The sequence below is a fragment of the Rhinopithecus bieti genome, unplaced genomic scaffold (assembly GCF_001698545.2).
Source record: "Rhinopithecus bieti isolate Rb0 unplaced genomic scaffold, ASM169854v2 scaffold_1618, whole genome shotgun sequence".
Classification (NCBI taxonomy): Eukaryota; Metazoa; Chordata; class Mammalia; order Primates; family Cercopithecidae; genus Rhinopithecus; species Rhinopithecus bieti.
The window spans coordinates 470,531-482,326 of record NW_016803937.1 but is presented as its reverse complement, the minus strand read 5'-3'; the positions used below and the strand labels follow the sequence as shown (position 1 = coordinate 482,326).

At 60.5% G+C, this 11,796-nt stretch overlaps 1 long non-coding RNA gene across 2 annotated transcripts; it reads left to right on the top strand.

Moving 5' to 3' along the window:
- The first annotated feature begins 8,804 nt into the window (after positions 1-8,804).
- Positions 8,805-11,530, top strand: LOC108520357 (uncharacterized). Of its 2 annotated transcripts, none has more exons than XR_001882892.1 (3): positions 8,805-9,088; positions 9,529-9,679; positions 10,582-11,530. It is a non-coding gene; the product is annotated as an uncharacterized LOC108520357 (long non-coding RNA). The 2 variants fall into 2 exon arrangements; XR_001882890.1 differs by having other exon boundaries at positions 10,579-11,530.
- The last annotated feature ends 266 nt before the right edge of the window (positions 11,531-11,796 follow it).

Sequence of the window (11,796 nt, the reverse complement as noted above, 5' to 3'; positions counted from 1 at the left end):
AGGCACGGGGCAAGGCCTAACCAGAGGGCGGATGTGCCCACGGCCATCACGTCACCGCCATGGCCATCACGTCACCACTGCCCCCAGGGCAGGCACAGGGCTGGGCAATCTGTCGTATATAATCCTGTGGCACTAGAGGAATACCACAACTGTCACCCCCACTTTGCAGATGAGGAGATGGAGCAAGCCTGGGACGCAGCAAACAGCCGACACCCCCGCCCCCGTCATGTGGCTTGAGCCTAGCTGACTGCGGGGACAGAGTAACTTTATTTAAATGCTAATCTGGTGATTAACCCCGGGTCTGGGAATGCCTCCAAAATGTCTAGTTGATGTATCATATTTATGCAGGAACACCTATTCCCTGGCATTCATATGCAGGAAAGAAAAAAAAAAAAAAGAATGCCTAGTCCTCGTAGGTTTCCTCCTAAACAAACCTGAGGCTGCAGCAGGAATCTGGCCACCCACCTGCCGCGTTGCCAGCCACCTGCACATTCCTCCCAGCGCAAGATACGAGCCCCAGGTCAGGCATTTGGGTTCAGAGCTCTACCTGTCTCGAGGCTACCCGAGGCCATGTTTCCGTCTGTAAGCTCCCCCCAGTAAATAGCCCAGAACCAACATACTTGCTCTGTCTGCCTCCTCTGATTTCCCGGCTCCTTCAGTATCTGGGTGTTGCTTTGATTATACCACCTTTTCACAGAACAGTGGCACCTGCCCTCGAAGCCACCACCTCCAAAGGGGACAGAGTGCAGGAGGCACCACCAGAGGACGGGGGCCCCCAGGCCAAGAGCTGCAGAGCAGGCCTCAAAGGAGAGCCTCGGGCGGTGGACAGGTGGGGACCAGGTGGGACCAGCAGGTCTGAGACAGTGGTGGTCAGGAGTTAACCTGGCCAGCAGGTCCCAACATGAGAAACAGGGGCCAGGGGGCAGGGCTGTAATTCCTGGGTTCCCAGCACAGGGCAGAGCCTCGGGGCGGGGGGAGCCGCCCAGGAGCCAGGACAGCAGGGGAAGGGCGGGGGGGGGGGTGGCGCCCAGGAGCCAGGACAGCAGGGGAAGGAAGGACGGGGGCCTGGAGCCCAGGTGTTGCCCAGTGCTTGCATCCAGGGTCACAGGACTGAGCGGTCAGAGGTGTCCTCAGTCATGGAAGGGGTCACACACCAGGCAGGGAGGAGCGGCTCTGCAGCCGCCATCTGGGAGCCTCGAGGGTGGTCTACGCCCTCGGGGTGACTGTCCACTCCTCACAGGCACCCGGCCACAGGGAGGGCGTGCAGGACGCCCACACACCCAGCCCAATGTCCACCAGGAGCTCAGTCTTAGGCATGGAGGCACCTGCCTGACCTGGGTGCCTAGAAGGATCCTAAGAGGCCCCTCCACAACCTGGAGTCGGTCGCTCCGCCCCGGGACTCTGGACCCACCAATGGCCGGCACTGGCCGCTGGTGCGGCCGGGTGGGCTGATGGACTGTAAGGATCTCCAGTGTGACATGTCCTCAGGGACCACACCCACCTGAGTGCCGTACAAAACCGGTGGCTGGGGCTGGGCACAGAGGCTTACAACTGTAATCCCAGCACTTTGGGAGGCTAAGGCAGGCATATCACCTGAGGTCAGGAGTTCAAGACCAGCCTGGCCAACATGGTGAAACTAAAAATACAAAATTTAGCCTGGCGTGGTGGTGGGTACCTGTAATCCCAGCTACTCAGGACACAGGCAGGAGAATTACTTGAACCTAGGAGGTGGAGGGTGCAGTGGGCCAAGATCATGTCACTGCACTCCAACCTGAGCGACAGAGTAAGACTTCTCAAAGGAACTGGAGCCATGGGCTGGACTGAGATCCCATCTCCACCTTCTCCAGGGCTCAGCTTTCTCACCTGGGAAGCAGGAGAGCCCGAGGGTTAGAGTCCATGACCTGGGTTGGAGTCCTGGCCCTGAAGGAGCCGGGCTGCGGGGTGGAGCAGGGCCAGATGCCACGGCTAGAGGCATCACCCTCCTTGGGTCCTCCCAACAACCTAAGGGTGGCACCATCCCATCCTACAGGCAGGTGAACCGAGCCCAGCACGACCCACAAGAGACTTAAGTCACAGATAGGCTCCCCAAGCAGCCTCAGCTCCAGCAGGTGCCCCAGGAGGCAGGAAGAGTCTGGGCCAGTTAACACAGATTTCACAGACTCCAACCAGCCCCAGAAGGTGCCACAGAAAGGCCTGGCTGGACATCCCTCTGCCACCCTCTGTGCCTCTACTTCTCTGCCCAGACCTAACCGGCAGAGAGGATATAGGGCTAGACCGACAGGCCCTCCGGGGTCGAGGGTGGAGCAGCTGAATCCCGGGAGGAATCCCAGGAGCTTTCTCAGCCATGTGGTCCGACTCTCAAGCCCAGGTGGGTTCCCGGCAGTGGCTGCCTGGCCTCTCCTCCCACAACGGGATGGCCATCAAGGGGGCAGCGACCCTCTCAGCCCGCGTCCTTGTGCACTGAGACCAACTGTGGCCTCAGACCAGTTCCTTGGTCTGGCACTCAAGGTTCCCACCACCTTGGGTCCCCTTGTGTCAGCTGACCCTGTGGGCTTCCTGCCACTCCCCAACAGACCAACATCCTGCTGCATCCCAGCCTTGGCCCCAGCAGTGCCCTGGCCTGGTGGCAACCCTGGCATCTGTGAGCTCTGTCACCACCCATCGTCACTCAGTCATCCCCAGGGCTCCTCCTGCTGTGACGCCCGTCACACCCGGGGCTCAGCAGCTCATGCATAACTGCTTCTCCCCGAGCCTGTGATGGGGCAGTGCTTGGAAAGGCAAGCCCACCACCCCCACTCCACAGGCACCCACGGGCCCACGAGACACAGCAGATGCAGGAACAGCCTCAGCACCCACCCGCAGAGTGGGCCGGGCAGCAGGGTGTGCGGCGGAACCCTGTGTGTCATGTCTCTACGTGCCCTGTAAAATGACACCACTGGGCTCCGGCCCTGACCCCTCACAACTGCTGAGATGACCACAGATGAGCCCAGTCTCCTCTGTCTTCGTTTGTTCATTTATAAATCAAGAACTGTAACTCTCCTCACAGGACTGTTGCAGAGACAAAAGTGCCTGACACATAGCATGAGACAGCAAGCGTGCACCAAGCTCTGGGGCACTGCTGAGGGATGGATACAAGCCGTAGAGTCAGACGCCTACCACTCCTTTTGTGTAAAACTGAACTTCTGCATGTCTAGGATACATAAAAAGGTCCAGGAAGATCTGCACCAAGCCACTGTGTTTGTCCCTGCAGAAGAGGTCCTTGGTCCCTCCTACCCACAGCATTTCCCTTTTCTACAAGGGGAATGTTTTCATGCGTTGCTGGAGTTATCAACAAGTGAACTGGCCAAAAAGAAAAAGGACTGGAGGGAACAGATGGGATGGAAGCAGGGCAGGTGGCTTGGTCCAGCCTTCCTCTCATCGGAGGGAACAGAAGCTGGGAAGGACGTGAGTCGTCTGAGTCCCCACAGGACTAAAACCTGGGCCTCCTGGCCGGGGCGGGCACTTTGCTAGGTCTTGACTTCTTTTGCTACCAGCTGAGCATGGGAAGCTCCAAAAGGGCCTGGTGAGGGCGGGGAGGATTAGTTCGCAGATGACAGCTGCCAGGCCAAGACAGCTACAGGGAGCCGGGGTCCTGGTCCAAGCCCCATCTGCCCTCCCCCCAGCCTGCTCCAACTCCTGCAAATGCACTCTCTGCCTTATTTGGCTTGGAAGAGAAACCCATAAACACTTCTGTGCTAGTGCTTATGCCGGTGGGCGGGGCCGGGCAGAGGAGAAGAGGAAGAAGAAAAGAGCAGACGTGGTCTGGGCAGCTCCCGGCGGCTGCTGCTCTACCCTGCTCTGCAAGGGAGCCTGGTGGGCCTTACCTGCCATGACCCCAGGCAGGGCACAAAAACCAAACCCAGACCCAGAGGGGCCATGAGGGCTCAGACGGATCTCACTTTTACGGAAGAAGGAGGCTGGCAAGGTTGGCCCAGGGGACAGGGGGAAGCCAGCCGGCCCCCAGATGCCCCCCGCAGCCTTCACAGCGAGGTCTATGGTGAGGTTCACACAGGCCGCATGGCCTGCCACCCCACAGCCCCAGCACAGGAGCCTTGGAGAGCAGACAGAGGTGGAAGCTGTGTGGGGAGGGGACGTGGGGGGCTCCCCTAATGGAGGCCCAGCCTGCCCAGGCCCACCTTCACCAGCCACCCTGGCCTGCAAGCCTGCTCCACACATGCTCCCCAAACCTCAGCTACTTTAGTCCTTCTCCGCACGATTCCCACCTGCCCCTCCAAGGCCGCAGCGGATGTGACCCCGACCCACCCTCCACAAGCAAAGGTCCCGCCTCTAGCACCCACCACCCCAGAAGCCCACCCCAGCCCTCACCAGCAGGGCCTCTGCGCCCTTAGTGACCCTGGCCATGGCTACAGACAGCTACGCCACAGGCTTCGCTCCCCCGGGGCGCTGGACAGTCTCAGGCTGGGATCCTGCAGTTCTCTGTCCATCCCACCCTGCCCCGAGCTGAGGACTGGGGAAGTCCCTCTTCCCACCTCATGGACAAAGGAGAGTTGAGAGAAACTCAAGGGAAAAGCCGTCTGCACCCTCTGTCTAGCAATAAGACAGAAAATGGAGTCTAGAGCCCTTCACAAAACTCTGAAAACCTCAGAGACCTTCGAACCAGCCCCTGCCATCTCACGGGAGAACCCGAGGCCCTAGGAGAGCAGGCTTTGTCCAAAGGCAACAGTGGGACGCAGCCATAGGGCGGGCAGCACCGAGGGAGCACTGGACAGGCAGAGCCCGACGGGAGCCACCCTGCCTTCGAGGCAACAGGAGGTAAATGGAATGTTCCTTAACTACTTGGAGCCCGGCCAGCAGCCTGGGGCCCTGAGCAGTTTCTGGAGCATTTAATTAGCTGGGTGCCTGGGTTTAATTAGCTCGGTGTCCGGGTTTAATCAGCTCAGTGTCCAGGAAACTCAGTTTTATGGCTCATCTGACCTACACGGGGCAGGGTCCTGCAGGCCTGGTGGCCGCTGTGGGCTGGGCACCCACCGCACCTGCCACAGCCAACTGTTCTCAGACCTGCTGGTGTGGACAGCCAGGTCACCCTCCCAGCCACACTCAGCCCGCAGCCCTTGGAGGGGTTTGCAGGGCGGGGGTGGGTCCGTCTGTGAACAAGGTGACTGTGCAGGAACAGAGGGTCAGCAGGCACCTGCTGCACACAGCCATGTGGGTGGGACTGGGGGAACTGTCTCTGCCTGGGGAGTGGGGCAAAGCCCACAGGGTCTTGCAGGCATCAGCCCCTGGGATTCTCACACAAGCCAGGGGTGACTCCAACACGCCCATTTCACAGATGAGCACACGGAGGCTGCAGGAGGGAGGGTTCCCCAGGCGACTTGTGGTGGGCGGAACAGTGGTACCTGTACATCTGGGCCTGAGCTCTTGTGGCACTGCCCTAGCCCAGGAGGGCACCAGGCTGAGTGACTTGGAGGGCACGATGGTGCTGACCAGAGGGCCAGCAGCACAGCCCAAGGCAGATGCAGTCTGGTCCCAAAGCCGCTGCCTTCCAGTCCCCACACCATGGCAACCGTGCTTGCGGGGCGGGGGCGGGTGAGCTGGGAGGTGCCTTTGCGTTCTCCCCCGTGCTGCTCACACCCCATCCTCCTCATCTTCTTGGTACTTGAGGTCAGCAGTGAAGGACCCCCAGCATGGCAGGAGACCGGGCAGAGATGAGAACGCCCCTCCCCACGCGTGAGGCATCCCCACATCGGGCCCTCGGTGACCCTTTCCCCCCTTCCCCTGACCCTCCCTCCACTGCCCTCCCCGCCTCCCCCACCCTCCGAAGGGCCTGGCGTTCCCCACAGACGACCAGCAGTGCTGCCAGGGTGTGGAGGCCTCAGCGTTTTTCTGTGCTGGGCTCTCCTGGAGGGTCAGGGATCTGGGACTCATCCCTCAACAATGGAGAAGGGGACAGATTCCAGGGCATGGGTGAGGCCTGCGTTCCGCACAGAACAATCCCCTGACTCTCTGCCCAAGTGGGCTCCTCTCTAGCCTCTTCAGAAAGGGAGGAAACCAGGGCTTATCTGGGCAGCCATCTCTGGCACAGACACAGGTAAATAGGTGGGGACAGTGGGTAGAGGGTGGGGCCCCAGGAAGGACGCGGGTCCCCAAATGTCTGACGGAGCCAACCCTATGCCTCCACTGTGCCCTGGGAAGGGAGCTGGGTCAGGCAGAGCCACCTCTGTGGGCAGCAAGGCCTCCCTCCCGGCCCAGCCAGGGGTTCAGGCAGAGCCCAGATGAAGAAGGGGCCCCTGCTGGCCTCTGCACACAGCAGGCACTCAGAGGGGCGGTGACAAAGTAAGGCCTCCAACTCAGCTCTCCTCCCTTCACACACCATGGCCTCTGCCACATGAGGTCAGCAACTGGCACAGGGCACTCTCCTGCCATCCTCGAAGGGTCCAAGTGCATTGGCCCTGCCCACCGGCCCCCATCTGAGCTGCAGACACTGCCCTCCTGGATTCCTGCAACTCCACAACCCCAGGGACGGCAGGACCCCCTCCAGCCTCAAGGAGAGGATGTGTCTGGGGAGGAGAAGGGGCTCTCAGCCAAGCAGCAAACCCTGACTGCCAAGTGTAGACCCTCAGCAGCGCCACGGCCGGAGTGGTTTGCCAGGTCACCCACGACAGCCAAGGCAAGGGTGGGGCAGCCCCTCAGGTCTCTCAGCAGCCCACAAGTGCTGAGTCAGTCCTGACCCTGAGCTCTGTGCCAGGAAGCGGCTCCTGTTGTGCCACTTGTCAGATGGGGAAACTGAGGCACGGTGGGCTCACAGGGCGCTGTGTGGACAGTGTGGCCTCCCACAGCTTCAGCCGCCCTGCACACAAGCCCTGACCAGGCGTGGCTGGGAAGGACAGCCAGCCACAAGCCGGCCCCTCGGCCAGAAGCTATGAGCACATGAGTCCCACGGGCTCTTTCCTAGGACCCCCAGCCCGCAACACGCCGCGTTCCCACTTTGCACCCGGCAGCTCCAGGCTCAGGACTAGGAATCGGTAGTTCCCTAAGAACCACAGCTTTCCATGGACTGCCGTCACGGGGGAGCCCGTCCAGAGAGTGCACCCAAAACAGTCTGGCACTGGGGTGCCTGGACAGGGTGCGGGTCCAGGGCTGGAGCCAGAGACGTCCAGCGTTCCAGGTCACGATTCAAGCCTGCCCAGGGGCCAGCTGGTGAGCTGGCAGCCAGTGTCCTCCAGAGACAGGGATGAGACGCAGGGCCAGCTCCTGGCGGCTCAGGTCACTTCCGGGGGCCCAGCTCCCCTGGGAGGGCCCTGCTCTCGGCCTCAGCCTGTGAGCGGCTCCTGTGTGAACAGCGTGGCCCCAGGCAGAGGCTGGAGGTGAGCAGAACCGGCCGCAGACCAGCAGTCAAACCCCGGCTTCTTCTCTGGGACTCTGTCTCTTCGCCTAGAGAGTAGCGGTGGGCCGGGTGTGGGGACTCCTGCCTGTAATCCAGCACTTTAAGAGGCTGAGGTAGAAGGTTCGCTTGACCCCAGGAGTTTGAGACCAACCTGGGCAACACAGGAAGACCCCATCCCTATTTAAAACAAAACAAAACAAAACAAAAAACAAACCAGACCAGGAAGGCACTGACACGCCTCGTCACCTGGAGCTGCCGGCCAGGGTCTGGTGCGGTACAAATGTGCACAGTGAAGAGCTGGGTCAGGGCAGCCCTGGGGGTAACAGCCGGTAGGTGCTCCCTGACACTCTCTGGCTGACCCAGGGAGCGGACAGCACATTCCACAGCCCGCGTGGACCACACTGATTACACTGATTAGCACGGAAGGGAGGATGTTAAGGTTCCAGGTAAACAAGGTCGCTCTGTGACCTGGAGCTGGCCCCGCCCCCAGCATTCCAGACTAATTGAGAGGGTAGGATTCCTGCAGAGATGGCCCATTACGCCTGAAATGAAGGCTTTGGAAGCTAGGAGGCAGCTCTCCGGGCTCTGTGAGGCCATCACAGCCAGCCTGCCCCAGGCACAGCTGTACACCTGCACACAGAGTCGGCACGCAGGGGTCAGGCGTGGTTGGAAGCCCATGGTTCCGAGGGGTTTCAGGAGCCCACAGCCTCCTGGGGGCCAGAGTGCACGATGAGCCATAGTTAGCACCAGACACTGAGCTGGGTCCTCAGGAAAGGCTTCCCTGGGGGCCACCGGAGCAGGACCCGGTGGCGGGAAGGATCTGGGAACATCAGATGCGAAGGTCCTGGGGGAAACCCAGAGGTCACAAAGGTGCGGAGGGTGAGGCGGGGTACGAGGCAGGACATGCTGTGAGACACGGGGTCTCGGCCACAAGAGATGGGATCCTCTTGAAGCCCCAGCAGCGAGCACGCGGCAACGCCTTCCCCAGGTTCCTCCAGGCGCCCAGGCTCCACATAACCCATTCTCCAGAGCTGAGGTCCACACCACCAGCGTCGCTGGGTCCTGAGCAGGTAGATGCTCAGGCTGAGGCTCACCCAGACCCAGGCGCCATGTTCTAAAGCGTCCTCCGGGAAACACGAGTGAGCTCTCCAGGCAGAGATCACGCACCGACGTTCCCCTGCCAGGCCAGGCGTGGTGGCTCATGCCTGTAATCCCAACACTTTGGGAGGCTAAGGCAGGCGGATCATGAGGTCAGGAGTTCGCAACTAGACTGGCCAGCATGACGAAACCCCATCTCTACTAAAAACACAAAAATTAGCTGGGCATGGTGGCACGCGCCTATAATCCCAGCTACTTGGGAGGCTGAGACAGAGAATTGCTTGAACCTGGGAGGCAGAGATTGCAGTGAGCTGAGATTGCACCACTGCACTCCAGCCTGGGCAACAAGAGTGAAACTCCGTCTCAAAAACAAAAAGAAAAGAGAAAAATGTCTCTGCCATGGCCTGCCTTTGACCTCCAGCATCATGCCATGACCTCCCAAAACAAGGACTCCGCCCTCAGCACCAGGGGCAGACACTGGCGACCACTCCAACCACAGCCCCAGCAACTCACCCCAGAGAGGCAACGAGGGCTTCCTAAGAACCCTGGCCGCTGAAAACCTCCTGGGAACCACCTCTCAGGAGCGGCACTGCCTTCCAAACACAGGTACCTGGCCCTGGCAGACCTGGCTGCCCACTGTGTCCTCAGCGGTGCTGGGCCCAGGACAGAAGTTGGGGTGCTAACTCAGAGCCCTTACCCTGTGATTCACCCAGCGGCACCCAGCCCCCCGGCCTGTCCAGCCTGGCCTGTCTAGACTGCCCCAGGGCCCAGCCACAAGCTGGCCTGCTCTCAAGGGACTTCCCCGGGCACCCAGGGAGGAATGCTGCCTGGCCACCTCTCCCGCAGGCAGGGTGGGAGAGGACTCACCAGCCACTCGGAGGCAGCCTGGGGGTGGGGGGTCACAGGCAGGTGTCTGGTCACACCCCCTTCAGAACCTTGCTCTCCCCTCCCCCCAGGCCGCTGGGGCGGGGCAGGGCAGGAGAGGGAGGGAATCTCAGGGCAGGTGTCTAGGACGGTCATTCATCATGTCTGTATTGCTTCTGCAGGAGACTGGTGTCTGGTCCTAGCTCAGCCCTCCCACTCTGTGCCTTGAGTTCTCAGTAAGTGAAATGCGGACAGAATTGGGCACCTGCACCAGGACTGTCTTGCCCTCCCAGCAGATGCTGCCCCAGAAGCACTGCCCGGACGCGTGGCCAGGTGAGGACCTCATAGAGCTGGCACAGGGCTGGACAGCAGCACCCGGAGCCTGGCTTCCTGGTCCCTAGAGAGCCCAAGTCGTTATCTCTAATTTTTTTTTTTTTTTGAGACAGAGGCTCACTCTGTTGCCCAGGCTGGAGTGCAATGGCACAATCTCAGCTCACTGCAACTTCCACCTCCTGGGTTCAAGCAATTCTCAGGCCTCAGCCTCCTGAGTACCCGGGACTACAGACACCCGCCACCACGCCCCGCTAATTTTTCTATTTTTAGTAGAGACGAGGTTTCACCACGTTGGCCAGGCTGGTCTCAAACTCCTGACCTCAGGGGACCTGCCCACCCGGGCCTCCCAGGGTGCTGGGGTTACAGGCGTGAGGCCGCGCCGGCAGCTCTCTCCATTCTGAGCAGGTGCTGAGGTTGGCGGAGGTGTGACCAGAGTCGGCGCGGCTGTGTTCTCAGTCGGCAGCTTGGGTGCCGCGGTCACGCCTGCCGGTGCGGTGTGAAGTTGATTCATGTGTCAGGGCGGCTGGGCCACGCTGCCCAGTTTAGTTAAAAATACCTGGTATGGCCGGGCGCGGTGGCTCACGCCTGTAATCCCAGCACTTTGGGAGGCCGAGACGGGCGGATCACGAGGTCAGGAGATCGAGACCATCCTGGCTAACACGGTGAAACCCCGTCTCTACTAAAAATACAAAAAACTAGCCGGGCGAGGTGGCGGCGCCTGTAGTCCCAGCTACTCGGAGGCTGAGGCAGGAGAATGGCATAAACCCGGGAGGTGGAGCTTGCAGTGAGCTGAGATCTGGCCACAGCACTCCAGCCTGGGCGGCAGAGCAAGACTCCGTCTCAAAAAAAAAAAAAACCTGGTATGTAGATATTTTTTAAATGAGACTGATTAAAATCAGCAGACGGCACGAGGGCCTCATCCAATCGGCGGACGGCATGAGGGACTCATTCACTCGGCGGACGGCACTAGGGCTTCATCCAATCAGCGGACAGCACGAGGGCCTCATCCAATCAGTGGACGGCATGGGGGCCTCATCCAATCAGCTGTAGGCGGGGGAGTGACGCCTGAGGCCTGGAGAACTTCCCAGGACGGCCGCAGAGAACCCCCGCCTGAGCGCACCGCGTGGACCCGAGACTGCAACAGCGGCTCCTGCCAGCCAGCCCGGCCTGCGAACGTCAGGCGCGCCGGCCCCACAGTCGCGTGCGTCAGCTCCTTAAATATCCATTTCACAGGCAGACAGACCTATCAATATATCCTGCCTGGCTCGTGCCCAGGATCTCCAGCCCCGAACCCGGCCCCAGCTGCTCTCGGAGCCACAGGGACAGTCCCCTCAGGCCACGGGGGCCGGGGCCACCCCAGGCTGGAACCCTGGGCCCAAACTGGCTAGAGTGGGCCTCAGTTTCCCCTTTCCATAAAATCTCAGAGATCATTCCCTTTCCTCTTCTCCACTTTCGAAAGTTTTTAAAATGCACAGAAGCACAAAGTGACACCCAAGTGACAGTCGTCACGGTCAACCTGTGAGTTCTGTAACTCCGCCCGCACACGCGTGTTGTACCACGCACGGCTTTCCCATTGGCTTCTCCGATCGATCGGCTTCCCTGATTGATTGATTATCTTCTTCCCAGATTGAGCCGCTGTACTCTCTTCACACAACTCCCCATTCCTCTCCCTCCCCAGAAGGAAACGGTCTCATGAGTTTTGGGACATCCTTCCAGGAAGGAGCCATTTCCGAGCTCTGGAATTCCATCCAGGGCCATCTGCGAGGGCATCCCTGGACTGTGGCTGTGCTGAGACCCCGGGGCCAGGCCCTGCCCATGAGGAAGGAGCTCAGGGGACTGTGCTGGGAGAGCTTTGAGTCACAAAAACAGCCCCCCCACAACCCAGAGCCCCCCAGCCCTGATCCCCCAGAGACCAGAATGACTGAGGTGGGAGGGAAGGGGACCAGCCACAAGATGGAAGCGTCAGCTTTGGAACTCCCCTACTGCAGGTGACTGGCTGGGTGGAAGCCACCAGCTTCCCTGCAGACCGCTGCTCCACTCCCATCTCTCTCAGTATCCCAAGAGCCCCATGCCATCATGTGCTCGACCACTGAGCCAGACCCCGCATTTGCAGGAGT